Source organism: Parasteatoda tepidariorum, chromosome 12 (genome assembly GCF_982258835.1).
Source record: "Parasteatoda tepidariorum strain Cologne lab strain chromosome 12, Ptep-v5.0, whole genome shotgun sequence".
In the NCBI taxonomy this organism is placed as follows: Eukaryota; Metazoa; Arthropoda; class Arachnida; order Araneae; family Theridiidae; genus Parasteatoda; species Parasteatoda tepidariorum.
The window spans coordinates 35,211,531-35,233,284 of NC_141766.1; the positions used below are offsets into that span (position 1 = coordinate 35,211,531).

A 21,754-nucleotide genomic window follows, 5' to 3' on the forward strand; every position below is an offset into this window, starting at 1 on the left:
AATTCATCAGAAAAAAAGGTAGGTTTATTCAGAGAAAGTATGCTTTTGTGTCTGATTTTGTAATTAAAATATCGTCTGGACTTATTAATTAGCATATTTGAGGTCACCCCCTTGAGACATTAAGATTTTATTTTATTTTATAACCGTCGTTGAACAGCCGACCCAATTTCATGGGTTTACGACTACTAACGTTCAACTCCGTAGCCTTGTAATTTTGAACCAATCCAGAAGACAAGGATACTGCTGGATCAGTACCCCCAGAGGTATTGATTTGTTGTGGGAACATGGAGGACTTTGAGACTCGACAGATTTAACGTGCATCAGTCACCATTTACTACACGGGGAGTCTTCGGCCGGCGAGGATCGAACCCACGACCTCTTGGATATGGGTCCAGCGCCCGATCATTAGATCAAAAGTTATTCAGGGTAATCCATTTTTTTTCGCACTGTATATGCACTGAATATAATATTTTGGGGTCTAAGCAAGTTTTATTTTTCTTATTTTTCAAAAAATTTTGATTGTTATGTATGGAAGTGTAAAAAAAATTGATGCCCCCTCTGTTACATGAAACCTGTTTTAAATGGACTCAATTTTTTTTTAGAAAATTATAAAAATCACCAAGTGGTCATCATTATGATAACGATATGCATTTTCTGAATAAGCAAGCATCTTCATTTACTAAACAAGGTTTTTTTTCCAACTATTTTTAAATATTTCTTGTTATATATGGGAGTTTAAAAAACCAATTGGTGCTCCCTCCTTTATATGCAACCTGTTTCAAATAGTTTCAGATTTCGTAAAAAAAAATTAATGTTGGTTTTCTTGCTTGAATTTAAAACTTGTTAAAAATCCTCAAACATTTATCTGTTTATGTGATTTGAGTTTTATATCTCAAAACGCTAAATTGTGCATATTCTATCAAGAAAAGAAATAAACTTTTTGCCAAACACGGTAGACTTCAAAATAAAACTTAAAAAAGAAGATAATAAGAAAATAAATTTTAGAAATCTCACTATATTTGCTTAAATTTTCACATCGAGCTTACTAATTAAATAATAAAGAAATACTTTTTTAAGTTAGACCAAATGGTCATGTTATTTTCTGAAAGAGGAAAAGGGAGCGATTTTTTTTTTTGTTTACCTTTCGAAATTATATAAAGAAATTTCAACGAAAAAAGAAAAAAATCTGAAGTACGTGCTTGGAAATTTATTGAACCTAAAACTACTTCAAAATTTCATAAAAAGGAATTGGTTAAGATTCTTCAAATACAAGTATAAGAGACTACGAAAATTTATAGTTTTTTTGGTGACTAATTTTTCTTTTACGTTCAAAAAGCTGAAGATAAATTATTTAGTAACTCCAAAACTAATTCGAAATTTAAACGAAGTTAGACTTTTTCACCTTCAGCTACAGAGTACCTGGTTGCAAAGAATCATTATACTGCTGCTAATAGTTTAATAATTTGACTTACACATTTAAAAAAACTTGATCATTGCCTTTAAATGACTAAAAACTTTTTGACCTCATGCATAACTTCTTTTATAACAGAGTCTTCCTCAAACATTTCTCTAAAAATGGGTCAAATTTCATATTTTTTAATGTTCTAGTTTTTACGTTATGGTAAAAAATCTTAAGAGGCGGCATTTTTCTGAAACGGTAGTGACGGTTCGGACGTTAGGAACCTTTTTCTTTAATGAGAAAGATTAATATTTGGATATTTTAATTTAATAAAAATATATATGTATTTTATAATTTGTATGATTATGACTAACAACTGAGCTGTTAATAAAGAATAAAAAAAATGATCTAATGCCAATTTCCGTAGCCGTTCCACTACAAAATAATAGTTTAGATTTTGAAGATAGTAGACAAATTGTAAGTAAATTAGTTATTTATAGCCTATGTATTTTCCTTCCTTTTATTAATTTATATATTTATTTTTTGAATCATTGAGGATTGAAATAATTTTTCACCGTGATATTTTGAATATTTTTTTCTCATTAAAATCTTTTAGGGCAATTTTTTTCACATACGCAAGTAATTAAATTTTAGCATAGAGAAGGAGACTTTTGGTAAATATAGAGTGACTCACGAAGTTTAAAACGCTAAATTATTATTTCCTCTTCAAAGTATCCAAAATACGCAGAAAGGAAGTTTTCTTGTGTTGGCATTTTGATTTTTTTCTCTGAAGACAAAGATAATATATTTTTATTTCAGGATTTAAAGTAGCATCTAATTGTTTTCACTTGAACTTGGATATAAATGACAGAGATAGCTGTCCTGTAATAATCAATAAATAATGATACTAAAAATAAGCATTTCGTATTTTAAGATTACGAAAGCCATGTGTAAACATTTTTTTTCTCCACTTAGCAGTTTATGAAACCGTTACCCTTTAAATTAAATAAATCTCAAACTAAATGTAGATTTGAAGAAAAAATAGTAATTGCATTAATTATTAAAGAAAGCTCATTTCTTTAGGAATGATGATTTTTCATTTCGATACTTGCAGACACTATAGTTCTGTTTGAAATTTTTTTGGAAACTTTGTTGACCCATAAATATTATTTTTTTAAAACTCTTGGAATTGCATTGCCTTCTATTATGATGTTCAACTTAATAATTAGGGCATGAAAAAATATTGAAGGCCTCACCACAGGTTCTTTTAATTTTCTAAAAAAATTAGAAGACCAGTAGATTTAATAGTTCTTACCCAGATGTAATAAAAATTGTCGACCCTTATTTTACAACCTCCGTTATGACACAACTATTTGTTCTGGTTTTCTGTTTAACATAAATAAAATTTATGATTTTGCTTACTCTGAAAAAAAAACCCCTAAAGAAATGGTTTTAAAGGTTTTTATTAAATCTAAAATGATGTATTTATCTGGAAATGTGGAAATGTGATACATAAAACTTCCTTTACCCACTGTTCAAAATTCCGGATTAAATTACGGTAAAAGACCTTGGCACCCTGAGTGCAGCATCCCTAAAACCCATTTTTTACCGTAAAATTTTAGATCGTAGTTTTTTATAGTAATGTTTATTTCATTACAGTAATTCAGTGATTTTACAGTAAATATTACCGATATTTTTTAAACAGAAAATTTTGTTTTTAATAAAAGAAATAAATTATGTAATTTCTGAGCTCAAATCTGCTGTATTTCATAAAATATCAATAATATTAGGTAATTCTAGTGAGTTTGAAATGAAAATTTGTTTTAGTTATTTATAAATGCACAGATGGTTGACCATGTAAAGCGGAACGCAGATGGCGCCAGGGGTTAAAATTCGTCCTAAGATTTCTAGTTTACAACATTCGATTGATTTTTACGCATAAGCTTGAAAAAGCGGGCTATCCAAGGTTATTATATCTATAGTGATTATTTTTTTATATTTTTTATTTTGATTTGGTTATTCTAACTGTCACTATAACTATTTTTTATCTATAAGTGGACGTATCAATTTTAAGTCCAACTATGTGTATTTTAAGTTGCAATGCGGTTAGCAGGGAACATTATTTTTCTGAGCTTTTCAATTCTTATAATGATTTTCTCTTATTTGTCTGTCCATTATGGGGCCTCAGGCCACTGTCAGTTTTGGTTTTTCCAATGATAACAGAAAGGCTCCTATGTGTTGGAGGGAAGTGTGTCACCTGATAAAGTGCTGTCTTGCCAACACACATATCTTTATTTTCATTGCTTTTCCCTGCTTTTTTGAATATCTAAATAGTGATTATAATAAACACGTTATTTTAATTTAAATTTCATTGAAACAAACAACAAATGAATTCGGAAGACGCCACAAGGATGCTATGATGCTATAAAAAAAAAAATTAAAAAAATTTAAAAAAAAAACGCAATATTTTACACTAGTATAGCCAATAAGGGATAATACTCAAAACCCGACAAACTTTACACTTTATTTATGTTGTGACATTAATTTTCTTAAATTTGCTTCAGTCTCAAGATCTGTTAGAATTCAAAAATTACAGAAAACTCTTATGAGTGGTAAAATGACGGGTAAATTAAAACACAAATCACGATGAAAAAGGGATACTCCGAAAGTTTTCTAAACTGCTTCTGGTTGTAAGAAGATTGTTATTGTTTACATTCAGTCAACCATCCATTGTTAAAAAAAGGTGACATGGCTGCTAGGTTTAGAAAGAACTCGCTTTTTTGACAGTCCTGATTTGGTTTCTTTTTACTTGTTTATTACTGTTTGTTTTTGTTGCAAGCCGTGCACTATCATATTAGTGTTAGCATATTGTTCGAGCAGGGAGATTAAGTTCATTTTATAAATTATCATTTAAGTTTAAATTTCAAAGTTACTATATTGTTGACAAGGGAAGAATTTTCTATAATAGCGACTCTTTTTTTTTTTCAAATGACAATTTTTACGCCTTGAAATGACAAGTCTTCAACTGACGATTCTTATAACGACTCTTTTTAACACAAATAATAAACCAGATAACAAATACACTTATACAAGAAACACTACTCAAGAGAGTCACAAAACACAATAATCACGCTGTGAGCCAAATGGTTTAAAAATGAGCTAATTTTCTATTTTACTCCACTAGTCGGGTAATCGGGTGATTTGACTTTTTCAAGAAAAAAAATCCCCGATAAAATAGTAGTACATCTATGACTTTTCAGAAATAATATATATTACACATTTTAATAAAATCTAACAGTTTCTATGTTGTTTTATCTCAAAGAGGCCTTCGAATCTTAACTTCACGGTCTAACTAACACCTTCTATAACTGAAAGCCTCCACACGGTTTTTTATAGGTTGTCCGATCAGACCACTGTGAAGGATATCAACTTTCCGAACGAGTCATATAATACAAAATCTAGTTAAAATAAGAAAGTGGTAGCAAATATATGACTAAAAATTTGTTTTATTTATGAATATTATTGGTTTGCATACCTGCCAACTTTTAATCCTTTCAAGGATGATTTTCTCCAGTGGTAGTAAATTTACATTTAAAATGCAATTTTAGGCAGTAGCATTCGCTGTAATTTAAACAAGCTTATGCGGATGACTTCAGTAGTATTACATATTAATGTATATGCATAATTTTTCTAAAAATAGTGGTGGATTAAAAATGTTGTAAATTAAGCTTATAAATGCAAGGAATATATAGAAAGCATATATTTTACTACCACTTTAAATATAGAAATAAAATTTTACGCCAAATGCGTAAAAGTTGGCAGGTATGGGTTTGCCTTATTCACTTGTCAACCACTACAGATTCAATTCTCAAATATATATGATGAATTTCTCTCACTTACATTTATAAAAGGTTTTGGGTTCATGCGCACAACTGGTTCACTTTTTTAACAGTCTGCACTGACTACTTATGAAAGACTGCGGAGGCTTTTTGATGTAGGAGGTCTAACCCTACTTGTCCCTACAGTATCTATATTTTTATTTAAATGAAATACCCAAGAAAATAACAATATCTCTATATTTAAAAAGTTATTGTATGATTGTTTCCTCAAACGTGATGTTTAACAAAATGGAAAATTATATCTACTGTTAATTTTAAAAGGGCAAACTCTCATAGAAGTCTGTCAAGTTCTTCCCCTGTTACTACCGGAGACGATTCGTCAGTTAGGCGACTGGCCTGCAACGGAATGTAATAATTGATTAACTCACTCCCACTGACTAAAGATTAATGTGGGTTTGAAGGCGAATATCCTAATGGGCGATTCTCCCAATATTTTCCTTTCCATAGCTTGTTGAGATGTTTTTTCGGAATCTAAAAAAATATTATTTGGAATAAATTACCAAAACTGTATAGGGATAGGGGCTAAAACATTGAAATGGGGTTGTTTCTCTTTAAAATTCTTTTTATTTTCGCAAATTTATTTTGAATTGAAGAACAAATTAATAATCTTAACTTCTCTTTTTATTTAGTATTGGTATGTTATGTTGGCATGCGTTGCTTCATGACTATCGTAAATCAGCTGAAGAAAGAAATAGCGAAAAAGCACATATAAAATTTATTTAAGCCATTTGAAATAAAAGTCAAACATGTCACTTTGATAGAAACAAAATAAACAAACATATTCAATTAACATTTTGAGCAATTGATATTTATAATACACTTAAAGCATTTATCACACATATTTGCTTCACTTTTAATTGTAAAAATTTTTTTTAATTGTAGTTCTGTGGAATCTGATGAAAGTAATAGTATCTTTGAGTTGCCATTTAATTTTTGTAGTATTTCTTAAGATCTTTGAAATAGTTTCTTAACTGATTAAATTATTTTTCTGAGGGAAACAAATTTCATGTGTATTTAATGAGCAACATTGAATTCTAAATTACTAAATTGTAGCTTTGATATTTTAGATTACTGGATAATTGATTTTAAAAATGAAAAATTTTTAGTCGTTTTTCAAATTACTTTAACTACCTAATTTTGAAATATAAATATAACAGCGTGGTTGGATTTTGTTAAAGGTGTAAAATCCCTAGAATTAAAAAAGTTTCTAAGAACATCTTCAAAAAATGTATCTAATGAAGTTTTCATTGCTGGTTATTATTTTTTACTTGTAAATTAAAAGCTGATTTCTGACCGTTAAGATAAGAAATAATTTTCCATGCTAAAAATATTGGAAATCATTTTATCATATTTCAAATAACTATAAAAGTGTATTAGTTATATCTTACTAGTACCAAAATACGAGATGTACGTATCTCGGATCAAAATAAGTGAAATGATTTATTTTAATTTCATTTATTCATTTCACCAGAAAAATACAGCATTTGATTTCTTTGGTTTCTAAAATGTAGTTTAAAAAAATAATTAACATCAGAATTATTAAATTTAAAAAAAGTTCATTTTAAGCATTTTTTTTTTGTTTGCAATTTTGAGTGTTTATGTTTTTATCTTTTTTTTTATTGTGAATGTGATACATATTTAAAAATTATAATATATATAAGGAACATCTTTTCGTAACATATGTATGTATATATATATACACATATATCGATAATTACAATTAAAATAAAATACAGCTTCTTTTTATTTTTCAAATTGGTTGCTACGGATGCATCTCCACGACTTTAAAATTTAAGGAACATCTTTGAAGTGTAATACAGAGATATGGCATGAGCAGAATATAAGAACCATGATAAGTTAATATAATTTCCTGAAAAGAAAAAAAAACATTTACTAAAACAGGAACAATTCTACATATATATTATTATTATTAAAACAAACTAAATATTATTTATTGTATAACATACGATTGGTTATTATACACTACAATGTTACAAATATTAAGAACTGATGAGTGCGCTGAGGTGACTGCGTATACTAAGGTGACTAAGTTTTGTAGTATTTGTAGCTGCATATGTAGAATTGAATTTATTGTTAATTAGACATTTCATGTACCGATCAGCTCTAAATGTTTAAATATAGCAAGACTGAAAAGAGCAAGAACTGATACGAAAATCTCTCATCATAGCATGTTTTCAGAAAGATCCAAATATCAATGATTGCCAAGATTTTTTTTCAACGATTATAACTTATGAAGAGGACTATGTTTTCATTCTGCGAAATTAAATTATGAATAGTTTAGTGATGAATAGTTTATAATTTAGAACAGTAAAAGCTTAACTCAAATTTATTACTTCTCAATGAAATCAGCTAGCTATAAGCGAAATAGTTTTACTACCAATTTTTACTTTCTTGCCTCCTACTTTCAGCCTTGTTATTAGTATGGGTAAAACTTCTGATTAAGATGCCTGTTATCGCAGACAAATATAGGCACTCCTTTAATGGGTATAAAACTTCCGAAAGCGTTAGGGAGCTACAATTTTCGAGGATGGTAGTTTCAAGAGTATATAGAGAATAAATGGATGGTGGGAAAAGAATATAACAACTAACGAGTGGACAAACTACAAAGTACACCGTAAAAAGTTATGATTTACAGATGTCACCATTTTTGGTGTTGAGGGAAACCAAATAAATTTTTAAGTGCAGAACTGTAGTTATATCTCGCAAAAAAACTATATGGAATTGACAAAATAACAGCGTTTTGAAAGAAATTGTGCAAATATATTACTAAAAAAGTGTTCGTTTTTTAAACGATATGTTTTTACAATGAAATCATAATTTGATTCGAATGTGCATGAAAATACATGTTGTCAGTGAACAAACAAGCATAGATTGAATAAATAAATAAATAAAACTATAACATTGAAAAAGCAAATAAAAAATGTGACTATATGCACTGTAAAAATTTCAGTTTTCCTCACCATCAAAAATGGTGGCAATTATACACCAATTTTTTTGCAGTGTAAAATTAGCTTGAAAAAAACTTGTCGTGAGAATGCTCGGCCGTATTGTATGTAGCTAGAAAAGTCATATATTAACTCAATTGACTACCCACTGATTAACAACAACCACAGTACTAACTATTTTTGCAGTTATCAAAGTACTCTCAATGAGCGCACAAAGAAGCACCGCGCTGCACAATATGCATTTGTATATTATTGTCTATACCTAATTCAATGGCTTTTCAGTGCTTAGTTCAACTGAGGTGATTTGCTATCTGTTACTTTAACAAACAAACGTACCTGTTCCAGTGGCACTTGTTAACTCAACAAGTGTAGCTGTTAATGCATCTGCGGTCTTTTTAGCAAATTGCAATTTTTCAGGAGATATAACGGTAAGATCATCACATTTTGAATGGTAACATTTCTTCATTTGACCTCTGAAAGGACCTATTGATAAAAAGAGAAAAAATAATTATTCTAGGCTAGATTATTTTTAATAATATTTCGTAATATTTTCTTTGCGTGTCCTATGTTAATAGTATTCAGCATTGATCAATAGATAAACAAGCATTTAAAGAATTCTTTTGTTTAGATTTTAGCATTACCTCAAATTTATTTCTCATTTATTGGAGTTAATATGTAGTGTAAGTTCTCTGCTTTCATTTATGGCATATTACGGTATCCTGGAATCAGATTATACTTTCACCTTCTCCCATATTACCTAACATATCAATTCCCTATATGAAATATATAGTAGCAAGGAATTGAATTGGTAATGAGTACTTACCATTGAAAAAAATTATTTGTTTTAAAAGTATTTGAGGTAGAAAAATTCGCATGTTTCAAGCACGCAAAACTGGACCTTTAATTTCAAGACTCACCACCTGAGAATGATAAAAGCAAAACATATTTGAAAAAGAACAACATACAAAGCTGCCAACAAAAAGTAGCAACGAAAAGAATGGTGGAAAAAAAAAAACAAAGCAGAAAACCGCGGTAGCTGATAGAAACTGTAGAGGCCCAAAAATTCAAATCAGGATACAATTCTACACAGAATGAAAGGTACGTGTGAAAACTGATGTCATTAACTAAGGAATCAGCATTCTTATGAATGAAAGAAGATTTTAGAGCGTGAAATTGGGTTGATGTAACAAGCGTGGAAAGAACTTTGGAGTTATTAAAAATAAATTTATACTCAGGGTCCTGACAATCGATGATTTATTGAATTCTAGATGTCGAATATATCTGTCACGTTTCCTTAATTTATATTTTAGAGCGCGCTTGGTTCGTCCAATAAAGATAATGTTGCATTAGCTTGATGTGTGGTAAATGCCCCATCGATTATCAACACTGATACCTTTATCGCTAGTTATTAATTTGAAACATTTTTTAGTTAAATTTATTCATTAAAATGTGAATTATGAAGCCTATTATGTAAAGCGCTCCCGCAACTGCCCGTTGTGGACCAAGGGGGTCATGGAGGTTAAGGCCCCACAATTTCGTGACCACAACGCATGATTGTGGCAGTGTGATCAGCACTGCTCACCGGCCACTTTTACTTCCCAGACAAACTGTTATCCATGGATCTGAAGCTGGGAGGATAAAGCTGGTATGCATTGTAAACTGTATATATTTTTTTGCCAGATTCTTAATCCAAACTATAATTTAAGTTATGTTTTTAATTTCAATAAATTATAACTTTGAACTCTCTTCGACTAAGTTGCATAATTCCTAAAGATAATATTAAGAAAATGTTTACAAAATAAAACTCGAAATATTTTTTGTTATTCTCGAATACTCATAAAAGACAATATTTAATTTATAATATCCTTCCATTTTCCTAAAAAATATCTAACTCGAAAAATGATTGTATAAACATAGTGCTTCGTAATCGTTACTCTTAATATATATTTTTCGATTCAAAGTCAAAGAGAAAGCATGCACATTAGAAATCTAAATGAATATTTTAGCGAAGGAAAAAAAAATGCAAGATACATAACCTCTTCATTATCTCGATCCACATATGTGGACCTTCGCTTCTTAACATCTAAAAATACGCTATAAGAAAATTTATAGCTTTACCCTCACTGAAACATTCGTGGAAGTTTAAGCTTCTTTGAGTTTCCAATAGATACAGAACATGTAAGTTATTTGATTAGAATTCCACATAAACAGAAGTGATTTTCACAAAACGAAGCTAAATCCATTTGCTGGAAACGTAAGTAATTTTAAATATTATATAATTCAGATATTCTAAAAATAATTATTCTCCTTTTGACGTGGTCTGTGATCAGCATGAAGCCTTTAAATTTATATTTACTTAATATTTAAAAATAATACAATCAAGAACATGCAGGTCCACGTATGTGTACTTCTGTACGCATGGCGAAATTTAAGATAGCGTAGCAGTCAAGTAAAATATCATAGTATTATGAGTATTACATTTTATATCTATATAGTAATATTTTTATGAGTATTTTAATTAATTGTTCTATATTAAGGTACATTTATATATTTAATAACTTTAACTTTTTGTGTTTTTCCCATGATTTTGAAATTTAAGCCCCAAGAATTAAATATTTTTTAATGTTATGATTAGGACTGGGCTATAAATCGATATATCGCGACATATCGATTTAACGCCTATATCGGCAAACCGATACAGCAACTTTCATTCCAAGCGATGCATCAGAAATCTGATTTAAGCCGTCGAGTGAAGAAGACGATATAACGATATAGCGATATAGCGATACACGCAAGGACTTTCTCTTACGTTCCGATGCCAACTCGCGCTGTGGAAAACGATATTGTTTTAGTTATGTTGAGACGGCCTTGACTGATGAGCGGTAGAATCAGAATCACTTTTGAGACCTTATATCGTTATATCACATGTTCGTTTTCGCACCTTCGCGATTTGAAATCGTTTCTTGTAGATTATTTTCAATAGGATTAACTTCGTGATCGCCGTCGTAACCTTGTTCTGAACGCAATCTATTATTGAAAAGAATTTATAAAGAAAAGTTTCTTCATTAATTAGGTAAGTTTTTTATTTATTTTCGGACAAAACTTTTTTTATATTTTTAAATGTGAAAATTATCGGAAATCTAATTTAAGGTACCCATAAGGAATTAAATTACAAAGTAAATAAATTTGTTAGGTTATTTTTTTACTTTCTTTTCATTTATTAAAAACCTTTCGGATAAAACTTCTAATAATTTAATGGGCTTCTATTACTGATTTTAAATTTATAAATCTTGAGTTGTTTTTATTTTTAGAAATAAAGTTAAAACAAAACTTATTTTTTGGACATAAGTCAATAAACTTTATTTGTTCAAAAGAATTTGAAAAGCTTGCGAATTTTATTCATTTCTTTTTTTTTTTTTTTTTTTTTATCAATCACTACTTCGTTTTATTAGCGAGTAAAATCATTATTTTTTTTTAATTTTCGTTTTATATTATTAGTTAATTAGCTAAATATATTACCGAATATCACAATTCTTTTGTTTTTATTTTTAAGAATTTAATTAAGAAACTTTGCCTTACTTTGTTTTTCGTTCGTTCATTATTTAATTTAATTTAATTATTTATATGAAATAATAATAAAAATAGTGTTTAAGAAGCATTTTTTTTCTAAAATTTATTTAGCTCTTTGTTTTAAGCATACAAATAATTTTTTAACGAACTTATTTTTTAAATTTTGTTCCTATGCTGTTAGGTAAATATATTGATAAATTTCACTTTTATTTATTTTTTTATTTTTAAACTAAGAAATCTTTTGTTATTTGCGTGATCATTTTTAGAAAATATAACAAAACTTGTGTTTACTTCTTCATTAAGAATTTGAACATTACGATCGAACTTAATAATTCTGTAATTATTTACGCATAATAGTACAAGCAAATATTGATTTGTTAAAAAAAGTTTCTTTTTTTTAAAAAAAAAATATATTTTTAACACTTTGTTTTAAGTGTATAATGAATTTCTTAACAAACTTTTTTTTTAATTTTTTAAATTTTCTTTCAATAATTTCAGCTAGATATCTTTATAAAATTCCCTTTTTATTTTTAAACTGAGAAATCTTTCAGAGAACGAAAATTTTAAGAAATTATTACAATTCTTATGTTTACTTTTTAGTTTAAAATTCGAACATTTTTAATTTTAAACTTCGGCTTTTAGTCAATCTAACTTTTATTTTAATTAAAATATATTTTGAAATTTTAAAATCAGCTTTTGTTTAATAACAATATTTTTTTTCATTAAGACTGTTTTAGGGGTTAACTTAAATTAAGACTGCTTATACCTTATAAACGATAAAGAAGTGCAAATATTTCATTCTGTATCTACACACATTTTTTCAATAAATATTTTAAGTAAGATTTGTACATCTTAGTCAATTTATTTAATATCTTTCTTTAGCAAAACATACATATTTTCAAATTTATAAATTTATTTAAATCAATATGCGTATGAAGTCTTGATAGAAATCTGACTTTCTGTGCCTTAAAGTAAATGAAATTCAAAAATACTATATCGCGATACATCGCTATATCGCGATGCAAAACTGGCGATATATCACGATATATAATTTCTAATATCGCCCAGTCCTAGTTATGATTAATGTTAGATTATTTTCAATAATTATTTATTTTGCGTGGTTTGCATTATTAAAATAGTTTTGAAACTGAGATTTATTGCAATATTTCATTGAACTTAGATAATAGTATTTAAAAAAATTTTTTTTTTGATAATTATTAAATATATTCATCGTTGTATTTAAATAGACCATGATATAACAATATGCATCATTGTTCTTATTTTAGGTGCAGTTTAACATTTGAAATATTTATATTCTTTTACTTTGCTAAAACCTGAAGTCCACGTATGCGCACCTAAAATTGTTAGTCCTCTGGCAGTATAATTCCTATTTTGTTTATCTCATGGCAGTAAAATCGAAATTCGGAACAGTGAAATATTTTTTTACTATATTCCTTTATACTTTATACTTCGGAATCTTTATCTAGAGAGGTAGGATTAAAATCATCAAAACATGTTTGATCGCCAACTGAAACTTGAAGATGATTTTGAAAAACACCTTTCATCTCCACACAATATCCAATTAGACACGTTAAGGTTTTTTCTTAACCGGTAATGAGCGACCATAAAAAGGGGCCTGTATTTTATAACCGTCCTTGAAAAGCCGACCCAAATTTGCTTTGGGTTTACGACTACTAATGTTCAACTCCGTAGCCTTGTAATTTTGAACCCAATACAGAAGACAAGGGAAATGCTAGTCCAAATATTGAGAGAAATTTGCCTTCGTGGAGGACTTTTTGATGGGAACTAACCCGCATTTGCCTTACATGGAGAGAAAAACCACTAAAACCTCCCGCTGTTAGCTTGACGTCAAGGGGACTCTAACCCATGATCCGTCAACCACTGAGGGTATTTTACGTCAGCACTGTGATCGGTGCGAGCCGGATGTGGAATTAGTATCGACCAGCCATCGCTGGGATTCGAACTCGGTTCACCTCATTGGAAGGCAAGCGCTCTATCCCCATAGCAACCACGGATCAAAGGGGCCTATATGTAAGGAAAACGCACATGAAAAAATTTAAAAAAATATATTTGTTCTTATCAGGAGGATATTTTCTTCTTTTATTTACCACTTTGGTTTCAAAAACGAACTCTGTCTTTAATTCAAATCAAAATATAAAGTTTATATTATTAACATATTCTGGTAGAAAAAATGACTTGTTTCTGCAAAATAAATTTAATCAAAGAAACACTTGTGCTACCACTTTTTCTTTTTTTTTTATGAAAGAAACCGCCCTTAAAAAAACAATAGGCCTCAAATGGGGTAATATCATCTTCTTCGTTCAATATTAGTCAGATTTTAATAAAAAAAAAATTTCCATTTTCTATCTCAAGTATTTAGTTTGGAATTCTTAATGTGCAGATTCTTTTGACCTAATTTTTATAAGGTTTTTAAACATATATATTAAGGGCAGTTTTTACGTATCACCATCTGCAGTTGGGGTTTCCATAACAAATTTGAAGCTAATGGGTCAGAAAAAAAATTTCTTCCTCACCTGTATCTGTTAATAGAACAGCATTCAAAGATTCTGGGAAATGAGAAGATGAATTATGGTACCAGAATGTTGCGTGGTCACTTGTTAAAAAGTTGACATGTTTTTCAATCACAGATGGTTCTGGTATAGAATTTCCCATGTCTACTTGTAAGTTGAACAGTTTGTATTTGCTGTCTCCTAAATCTTGCCATGCATTCATGAGTTTGTCACTTAAATTGTTATCCATCTCATTTCTTGATATCATAGCCAGAAAATTGCCTCGATTTCCAGTATTATTTACGAAATACTTGAAACCTGGTAAAGACTTAAAAAAGATAATATAAGTTCTTCATAAAGCCAAATGAGTGCAGATAATAATTATAAAATAATTAGAGTTTTTCCATTTCACTGGCGCAATTAAATTCAGCTATTTAATTTATCTGTGTTTTACAATTGTTTTATTAAAAAAATAATAGTAACCTGAAAAAATAATAAAAAATAATAATAATAAATAATAATAATAATAATATTAAATAATAATACAAAAAAATAATAAATAATAATAAATAATAATAAAAATACTAATAAAAATAGCAATAATAGTAAACAAAATAAATTACATTACATTAAGAATTACATTTGAATTTACTTGAGCCCGGTGACTTTATATTGGCAATTTTATCTCCTGCACCGGTGAAATTGAAAAGTACGAAATAATAAGTTCTTCATATGGCAGAATAAATACATATAATAATTATAAGAATAATTAGATATTTTCCATTTTCCCGAAGCAAGTAAATTTAGCTATTTGGCGTGCGAACCTTGCAAAGAGCAACAAATTGATATGATATTAACTCCATAAGTCCTCAAAAGTTCCCCGAAGAAATATCAAAACAAGCACCATCAACAAGAAATTATGAATCTTGCTGTTTTCATGTCAGGTAATCTAGGTTGTTACATCATCCACTGGAATAGCCAAGAATGTTTTTCAAACGAATTGTGATTACTATTGGTCCGGTGGCAAATTACAATGTCATTTTTCAACCGTTATTAGAATACATGGAATACACCAAAGGTTACACATGACCACCAAGCTACAAGCTAACCGTATTAATTTGATGATTGGTCCATTTTGAACAAGAATCCATGCCATGAAGAAACATTTTTCATGGTTATGGACCCATCATTAATTTAAAAGAGTACTTTTTGAGAACTAGGATATTTGACTACTTCTTTGAATATGCGTCTCACTCAAACTCAACTATTAGCTCTTACACACTGAAATGACTCATATAATTAAGCTATTTCTTTTCAGTCATATACTGTTTAACAAAATAACACTTTCCACCTCTTGTCTAGAGCACCGTAAGCTTCTATAGTTAAAAGGTTAAACTATAGCTTAATTTTTCGGATAAGTAAACATTTAGAGTATGTTTTGATTCGATTTGGCATGCAAACTATTAAAATCTCTCTTCTTTGAAATGTACCGTTTTTTGTTCTATGGCAGCAAGCAGTCTTAAATTTTAAGGCGTGAGTAATTCTTTCCTTTGAAAGATAATACGGTACAACCAATATTTTCACAAGCCCTGAAAAAGAAATGCAGCCTATTGTCTCAAGCAGCGCCTTTTACTTTCCTAATGCAGTGCTGTAAAAAGATGCACATTTATATATTGCTAAATTATTCCCTTTTGACACTTCTATGTATATTTATAATTAGTTTTATTACATCAATTTATAATGAAGATGAATAATGCGGTGATGTCATTACATGAACATCTATATATTGCTAAATCATGCCTTTTGTCACTTTAGTGTATATTTTTTTTGCATCAATTTATAATGAAGATGAATAATGCAATGATGTCATCACATGAACATATATATATTACTAAATCATGCCTTTTGTCACTTCAGTGCATATTTATAATTAGTTTTATTGCATCAATTTACTATGAAGATGAATAATGCAATGCTGTCACCACATGCACATTTATATATTACTAGGCATGCCTTTTGACACTTCAGTGTATATTTATAATTAGTTCCATTTTTGACCTCAATTTTTGACATTACTGTTTGAAGAGTTGGTTACTAGTTTTGATTCGAAAAAATTACTTAAAATTTGAGATACATTCGAGTTTTTTTTATTTACAAATTGAGTAAAATATAGTTATTCTGGAAGAGGATATATTCAATTCTTCACGAATTTCTCACTATCAAATATAAATATACATGGTGTTCCGTAGTACCGTACTTAACATATAGCATTAGTACAAACAAAAAGCAGTAATTGAAATATTTACATGGAAAGAAACTTACTTCTGCATAATCTATTGGAAGCTCTTGAGTGTTAGGAACATCATTATAGTTAAGAATGCCATCTAAGATAAAAGCACCTTGAAAACGTGCTCTTGCTCGTTTCAACTCTTCTGGTATCAAATAATGATCAACAAAATAATTGCTTCCCATGGCACCCTATAATGAGAAATTGATTTATTAACATAAATTGAAGAAACTGGAAACCTGAAAATTTCACATAGTTTTAAAATAGAATATTTGATGCACCGATTTTTAATTTTTTTAATTTATAATGCAGTAAAATAGGGTCAAACCTGAATATCTAAAAGCCTTAATAAGCAGAAAAACGTCAAGTACCCTTCTCTTAGTAAGAGATAAAATGTTGCAAGAACTCAACATGAGTGGGAAAATGTTGCATGAAACTTTAATATTGCTATCTAAACAAATAGGGTATTGAATGCAGCTCTCATAGAATGATATTATTTTCATCATTTTAAAAATAAAATACTTACATTTTCTTCGTGATCAAAAGCTACAAACATAAGGGTATGATTAAGTCTGCAACGAGCTTCGGTTATAATTCGAGCTACTTCTAACATCACTGCCAAACCACTTCCATTGTCATCCACACCTTCAAAAATAAATTGATAAAGTTAATAAAAATTTAAATAGGACATAAGCTCAATTACTGTTCAATGCATAAATCTAAAATTTGACTCTCCTTTTATTGTTTGATAGGTAGGTAGGTACTTTATTTACGTCGCACTAGAGCTGCACAGTGGGCTATAGATGACTGTCTGGGAAACATCCCTGAAGATGATCAGAAGACATGAAATCGCAATTTTGATACTCTAAAGAGGGGATGGCTCCCCTGCTTTAGTAGCCCGACAACCTGCACGCGAAGTCGAGCAATTTACAGTATAACAGTTTAACGAGGACCGATACTATACGCACCCTCGGTTCCTAAGCAAATTAATCGAAGTGGTCACCCCCTCAGCTTGCTAAACGCAACCACTGATGCTTGACTTCGGTGTTCAAGTGGGAACCGTGTCTTTGCGATCAGTCCACTGCGGGACTTTCATTGCTTGAAAAGTAAAAGAAGTAAATATTTAATGCTACTGAAATTTCGAAGCTATGCATGCGTAATATTGTCTATAATATTTATTTAAAAAGGAAATAATCGATTTATCCATTATATTTAAATTTTTAAGCATTAAATATGCATAAAAGAAATCACATTACCTAAACATTGTCACGGAGTCCATCCAGAAAGAAGCACATTTTAACTCACAGTTATTGTTTTTAAAATTACCCAACAGCTTTTAGTAACCGGCTTTAAGCCGGCTACTTAACCCCTTCCTTCTCGCTCCCGTGATATTGACGAGCTGGAGTGTTCAGTAGTAACGCGCCAATAAGAATAAAACTAATTCATTTCTTTTGCCCGGAAAACATTTTATTTCTCATTTTGCACAACAGATGGCAGTACCAGGATATTTTTAAGGTAATTATAAATAGTTAATTTATTTTAAACTAGATGTCAGCACTAATCAAATACCTGTATTTGGCAAAATAGGCACTTTTATGACCGTTTCCGTGAAAATTAACCGATCGTTAAGAGGTTAACATGGCAATTATGGGCAAAGTGATTTACTTAAAAAATGAGAGTTCAATAATGCTTTTCTTCCTGCTACTATTTCAGTTTAAAAAAATTATAGTATCCTGTTAACAGTTTAAAATTTCAAAGCTTAATATGACTAAAATATCCTGTCTGTCAGGCATGCTTCGTTCTTTTCTAAAATAAAATCTATGAACGAAATACAGAGGATAGACAAAAATATGGAAGCACCTTTTTACAAAGTCTCAGAAAGGCCAACTGCTCCGGATTCGACAAAATATTTTAAAAAATGATAGAGAACTACAAACTAAAATGTGCAGATTTTCGGTTAATTTTGCCAAATTTTTACAAGGCTCAAAACGACTTGATGGTAACAAAGTGTTTAACCTCAATTAAACCTTTGAATTATTTAGAAGTACAGGTGAGTAAAAACCCTAAAAATTGAATTTACTAAACCAAAAATCATACATTAAAAGACTACCATTCGAAAATATTTATCCGCTGTGCGGACCAAGTTAGCCTCTCTGAACTTTATGTAAATAAATTTTCATTTAGCAACAAATGTTTTAGAAAATTTTACGTGGTCCAATTTGAAAGATCATACTTGAAGCATTTTAGAAATAGTAATATTTTTACCCATAAAAATTTTGCATCGATTAAAATAGGCGTAGGAAGTTAAGAGCTCTTTTCCGTTTTAATGCCTTTATAAATTAAAATCATTATTATATAAATTTCACAATCCTATAGTATTATTTCAAAATTTCTGGTATTTCCTCTAGAAATAAATTATTAACTTCCTTTCCTCATTTTGGCCGATCCAAATGTCGCATGAGTAAAAAAGCACACCATGCTTCAAGATAGATCTTTTAAATTGTGCCAACTGTTTTGCTATGTAAAATCTTCCAAAACATTTGTTGCTAAAAGAAGGATTACTCTTATATTAAGTTAGAATAGAATTGCTTCCATATTTTTGTCCAACCCCTGTAATTGGCGTACCAGGTTTTGGGTTTTTTGGAAATCACACTGGCAAGTTTTCTTGCCAACCTGCGTTCATTTCTATGATATCAGGGGTGTCAATTTGCTTCGCGTTGTAGGCAATATTTTTTTGTCGTAGCAAAATTTATGAATTAATATAAGATTCTTGGTAGTAAATTTTATTTAAATTTATTTTACCAATTTCTACGCAAAAGTAATTCAAACGTTTCTATAAACTGCCCTTTTGTTCTTGCTGTCACACGATGAGCCATTCAAATTGTCGGCTAAAATAACAAATATTCTACAAGTTTTAGTTTTTAATTCATTGCTACTTTATAAAAAATAACGAAAATACATATGTACAAATATTTAATTTGATTCAGAATATTAAATTTGTAATTATAATTTAAAAGTGAAGATTTGGTAGAGGTCGAGAGACTACCACCAGGGACTATATCTGTGACTACCACTTACCATTTGAATCTGGTACAGTATCGTAGTGAGCACCAACAAGTACGATTTCATCATCCAATCGACCTCTTTGAGATCCAGGAATTACGCCAATAAGATTTACACCTTCATTAGTTTCTTCAGTTCCATTCTGCAAGAAATTAAGAGACTCTTGAGACAAAAACATAGACAATGACACAATTATTTTGCATAGACTGATAAATTCTTCAATAATAAAAAAACACTAACATAGACTGGCAAGCATTTTATAGATAAATAAAATTTAAAAGAACTCTTTAAAACGATTATTTTTTAGAAAATAACTGATATATCAATTTCATTTCACGTTGTTTCTAATTGGGTCCTCCTTGGTCGAGTGGTCTCTACTAAAAGTTCTTTATAATTTGTCTAAAGTATGAACTCCCCTAGCCATTTGTTTTGACCCAGGGTGGTGACTATGGTAACAAGGTATAACTATTTCAAGTAGGGGTGTGGGGTCATTGTTTAGGGCTGGTTTTGACTCAGGTAGGCGAGAGAAAGGGAATGTTAGTCCTAGAGTGAAGAGAAGCTACCCTACCGAAATGCGTTATTCTTGTTTCCATAGCAACAGATGGCCTCAGATTTTGTTTGTGGGGAGAGTTCTTACAGTAGACAAACTATAGAGTGAAGGTTGCAGGTCAGAATCTCACCGTATACTTGGATGTATTTTTGTGATATCCTTCTCTAATTTGTGCTATCTGTTCTTCATCTTGGTAAGTGTTTATAAGCCGTCATTTTATGTGAGCATTCAAATCTGCTTATGTATGAAGTAAAAAATGCATAAATAAATTGTTAATAATATTCTAAGTTAACTGACATTAGTCAGTTAAGCTCCCTTTAGTTGTTAACGTTGAGGAAATTGATTACAATCGATTGGTAAGGCGATAACCTGCCCTCAAAGTTGAGCACTTTACAGTAGAACAGTTTAACGAGAACCGAAACCGTGCATCCTTGGTTCTTATGCAGGCTGACAAAAGTGGTCAATCACCCGCTTACTGACCGCTTGCCAGTGATGCTTGACTTCGGTGTTCTAGTGCACTCTAAAAACTGTACCTCTGATTTCAGAGGCACATTTGAATCATTTGTGCCTCTGAATTTTAAGGGCACAACGTACCTTTAAAAATGAAAGGCACAATGTACCTCTGATTTCAGAGGCACATTTGGATCGTTTGTGCCTCTGAATTTTAAGGGCACAGCGTACCTTTAAAAATGAAAGGCACAATGTACCTCTGATTTCAGAGGCAAAATCAGATGTACCTCTTAACTTGGAAGGTACATTGTACCTTAGATTTTGCTTTTATGTACCGCTCATTGAAACAAGCATTTAGTGGTACCAAAACCTGTTATTTACCAGATTTGAACACATTTTTTTTTACCTATTTGTAATTTGCTAGCATTTTATATAAAAAGGGACTTTCTGTTTGGTTTACACTATTACCAAGATATTAATTATAATAATTCTTAATGAAAAATATTTCTCAATTCTATGAATATTGGCCACTTGAAAGTAATCATTTCAAGGGATTCCATCTAAGGCTTTTTCATAGACAATTATAAAATATGTAAATTTATACCATTTCTTTAATTATGTAGCGTTTAATGATATTTCAACAACTACAGTAATGCTTTTCTAATCAGATATAGGTACAAAAAGATAATATTTATTTCTGTTAAGCCAAGTCAATATAATTCATGGATTTTTTTTCTTTTCCAAAAAGCATCCTCAAAATGGAAATTTATTATAAATTTAGATATTTTTTAAATATTTTGAGATTTCATAAAATAGTTTTATAAGGATCAAAAATTAAACACTAAATATCATGAAATCTAATATCTTTTATTTTCACACATAAACAACAATTTTACATAATTTAGTAACAGTTGCTATATGATGTATACAGTTGCACAAATTTGGAAAAACATAGAATATTTTAAAATGATAGATGTAGATTTTGACAACTTGGATATTTTATAACATGAAATATGCTTAAACAAATGACTTAAAAAGT

At 29.7% G+C, this 21,754-nt stretch overlaps 1 non-coding gene across 1 annotated transcript in view; it reads right to left on the reverse strand.

Moving 5' to 3' along the window:
• Nucleotides 1-5,997: 5,997 nt before the first annotated feature.
• Nucleotides 5,998-21,754, reverse strand: part of LOC107443337 (uncharacterized) — a 52,075-nt gene continuing 36,318 nt past the window's right edge. The window contains exons 2-7 of the transcript XR_015430731.1: nucleotides 19,731-19,857; nucleotides 17,179-17,297; nucleotides 16,688-16,843; nucleotides 14,390-14,693; nucleotides 8,601-8,747; nucleotides 5,998-7,168 (exon numbers count right to left, since the gene is read on the reverse strand). This is a non-coding gene — a transcript (uncharacterized LOC107443337). The remainder of the gene's footprint in view (nucleotides 7,169-8,600; nucleotides 8,748-14,389; nucleotides 14,694-16,687; nucleotides 16,844-17,178; nucleotides 17,298-19,730; nucleotides 19,858-21,754) is intronic.